This window comes from Dasypus novemcinctus, chromosome X (genome assembly GCF_030445035.2).
Source record: "Dasypus novemcinctus isolate mDasNov1 chromosome X, mDasNov1.1.hap2, whole genome shotgun sequence".
Classification (NCBI taxonomy): Eukaryota; Metazoa; Chordata; class Mammalia; order Cingulata; family Dasypodidae; genus Dasypus; species Dasypus novemcinctus.
The window spans coordinates 116,946,676-116,950,616 of NC_080704.1; the positions used below are offsets into that span (position 1 = coordinate 116,946,676).

General features: G+C 36.8%; 1 pseudogene; it reads right to left on the minus strand.

Annotated features, from left to right (window-relative positions):
• Positions 1–1,399: 1,399 nt before the first annotated feature.
• LOC101418867 (KH domain-containing RNA-binding protein QKI pseudogene) lies at positions 1,400–2,280 on the minus strand (annotated as a pseudogene).
• Positions 2,281–3,941: the final 1,661 nt, after the last annotated feature.

A 3,941-nucleotide genomic window follows, 5' to 3' on the forward strand; every position in this document is an offset into this window, starting at 1 on the left:
GTAAACTATTATCTGTGTAGTGCAGCAGTGCCCCAAAATGTGTTCACCGAGTGCGATGAGTGTGCTGCAATGATGAGCGAGTTTGGTGGTGTGGGAGGAATGGGGTGGGGTGTGGGAGGTACACAGGAACCTCTTATATTTTTTAGTGTAACATTTTTTGTGACCTATTTATCTTAAAAAATACAATTTACAAAAATGATGTCGTGGGGGGTGGGGAGTGGGTTATATGGGAACCTTTTATGTTTCTTTTTTTAAATGTTTTTTAATGTAACATTCCTGTGATCTATTAACTTTAATTAAAATATATATATATAAGAGGGTCCCTTATACCCAAAATATAAGAGGTTTGATATTGGGGCTTTTTTGGGACTTGCAGTTGTCCTCAAAGATATTACAAGGACAGATGCAGGACATTTTACATCCAGCCATAACCCACTGAATGGACAGGAAGAGAGTGTAAACTACAACATAAACTATATGTTTTTTTTTAACATTTATGTAATCTAGTTATCTTTTTTTAAGAAAAGTATACTTTTTAAAAAGTTTTGAGGTCATTTACAAACATTGATTTTTACAATGAAAATCATAAAGACTCATTTTTGTTTGTGTGAAAAAGTTTGCTACAGTTTAATATTATCCCCAATTAATAAGAAAAAATTCAATACATCCCCTTTCTCCTAAGAAAATAATGCTCTAATTTTGTCTATAAACTGATGTTTAGATTTACATATACTTATTTTCTCAGAATTCTTTGGGTTTACTTACACTTAAGACTGCAATAACCAAAAATACTCAATTATGATTTTAATACTGAGGATGTTTTAACTATTTACTAGTGAATAATTAGAAAAATTAACCATTTTTTTTCACAGTATCAGATTCACCAAATTTTCATTGAGGTAGCATGCCAAAAATAATATGGTTCAAATCATTTGTCTCTCCTCCTATCTTCTTTATACATACTTGGTGACTGAGTAACATGTATTAACTAAAATAAAAAAGAAAGAGGAAAAGGTTCCTTTGGTCTTTTGTTTCTTGACAACCAACAAAAAATTATTTAATGAAATGAAGGGGTTTTTTTTCTTTTTTCTTTAAAATCTAAAAGTATGACATCCTACATTTCCAAATACATATATTTCTTCTGCACCAGCACCCTTCTATATTAAAAGTATCTACATTTTGTTTATTTGTTTCAATGCACTTCGCTTTAGCTACAATTTCATTATATGTATACAGCAAATAGACAAGGATGACTTTTACATCCTTAATGATTTTTTTCTATACAGGGAGATTTAAAAAATATTTGAACTGTTTGCTCAGAAATGTCACACATAATGCATGTGCCTTGTTTTCATATATTTTGTAAAGAGGTGTAAAATAAAAGTTCAGTAATTGTAACTCAGATATTTATTTTTAAAAAATAGTGTTGCATGTAAATTAAACAAACCTCAGGTCTTGGAGGATCTATTGCAGCAGTTGGATAAGGAGTTCCATTTGGCATGACAAGCATCTGTATTTGTCTGATCAAAGGCATTATGGTAAGGATGGCTGGCATAGGTATACATAGGGCAGCTGGTGGGAGACCAGGTGCAGACCCATTAATAATCCTTGAGGCAGCCTGGGCTGTTGCTGCAAGAGAAAAGGCAAGGGCTGGTGATTTAATGTTGGCATCTCTGCAGGTGCCATTCAGAATTGCAAGTTCCATCAACAGCATCTTCTGAAGGCTGTCTTCACCCTCTGCTGCAGGTACCAGTAACTTCTTCACTTCAATGGTTCTCTTCAATTTGACTTCCACTTTTATCTGAGCATCTTCCAAACTCATTAGTACATGCAAATCTTCATTTAGATGCTCCCAATTAGGCTTGCCTCTATTTTGCTCCATCTTCTTCTTATCCCTCATTGAACCTTTGCCTTGGACCATTATTTTACATCCTGTTTCTGCTTCAAGCTCTTTAACTATAAGCCCTCTGGGTCCAAGGACTCTCCCCCCCCAAATTAATTGGTATTCTTTTACAGGCCCATAAAGTTTTTCTTGTAACTGAACAATAAGTCCCACAGCATAAGGCAATTCTGTACCCTTTTGTCTGCACTGCCATTTAATGTGTCATTGTACATGTCTTTCTGTACTCTGATAATTTCTTCATCCGGCAGCCTCTCGAAGTGGTAGAAGATCCCATAAAAGTTGGGCAAGCTGCTAATGAGCTTCTTGTTTTTCATCTGCTGTATCAGGTAACCAGGGGTGGGCTCCACCTTCTCCTTGGTTTCCATTTCCCTGACCATATGTCAAGCCTGTAGCTCACTGTGCCCAATGCTGGAAGCAGGGGCAGGGCCACAAACCGAGTCCTGGAGCCTGCAGTTCATGCTGGGAGCACCGAGATCACCGAGAGCCCCCGGAGGGGTGCAGAAACCCCAACCAACATGTTTCCCAACCCCTCCTCTAATGTATTTTTAATCTGATTCATTGTCTTTTCTTTTTTTAAGCTCCATTACTTTTCTTGATAGGCTTTCAAATTGTTCTTTACGCTCACCCAGTGTCTTAATATACTTTTCTCTTTAGTCATATTTTCCATCAATTCTTTGTATTGATGTAGGCCATTTGTGTGATTATTATTGATTAGTTGTCTTAAATCCTGTATCTCATTAAGATAGTTGATTTGTTTCTTTGGCTGGGCTATCTCTTCCTGTTTCCTAGTATGACTCATAATTTTTTTCCTTTCTAGGTATCTCTGTTGGTGAATTTACACTTACGGTCAATTTTCCCCTTGCCTGGAATTTTTTTCACAGCTCTTCTTTGAATTTTGGTGCAACTTATTCTGAATCTTTAAAATTACCTAGCTTAAGTTATTAAAATTGTGCCAGGGGCTTACCAATGTGGCACAGATTTTCTCCCAGGAATTGGAGATGAATAGAATCCTAAAAGGACTTTTCTCCTTAAAGTTTTCTGGTTGGCCAGGAGATGGCGCTCGTTGGCAAACCTTTCCCTGGATGTTGTTTCTGGTCTGGCTAGTGCTGAGATTCAAAGAGGGCTCTGCTGGCCAAATTTACTGGAGAGAAACCACTCTCTACTCTCCATTGCTCCCTCCCTCTTCCTTGTAAGAGTTGACAGGATGAAGACAACTGTTCCTTTCTCAGTCCACTGCTGCAAATCAGGTGTTTTATCCAGGCTTCTTATCTTCAGCATGAAGGACGGGTCCCTCCAGCTGCTTCAGGGAAATTTTAACTACTCTTTGTTGTTTTTTGTTCTTTATCTCTCTGTCCCTCACCCTCCTGGGGGTTGTGTAGCACACACTCTCCCCCAAAGCAGTCCCCTCAGACAGGTCTTTGTCCTTTCTCCATTGTTTTTATGAGTTAATCCCTGTCTATCTACTCCAACAACATCTTCCCAGAATTCTGAAGAATGATGTTTTATTTCACTATTCCATCATCCTTCTAAATGATTCCATCTTTCTTCCATCTTATTATTTTAGTCTTTTGGCATAGATGGAAGTAATTAATGAAGAATGAGTTAGGATTTTCAATACTCTTCAACCAAAGACCACAAGGAATACACCTTTAATTGAACAAGTTGGGTTTATTACTTGTTACAGTGAAGGAGAAATCAAACCATAGGAACTAAGGTATGACTCAGTGAAAGGGTGTTAGAAAGAACCTCTTGCAACATCAGAACATTACAGTTTGGATGGGTGACTTTGAGGAAGGTCTAAGTAAACAGGAGTTTGTTCTAGATTGCATACACAGTTTTTCATTAAAAATTATTAAAGTATATCACTCATACATGAGCATACTTAAGCAATAAATGCATAGTAAAAATTCTGAAGCTGCAAAACAAACATGCATATCATATTACAGGGTTCCCATACATCTACCCACCACCAACACCTTGTATTGTTTTGAAATATTTGTTACAAGCTATGAAAGATCATCGTCAAAATCTTATTACT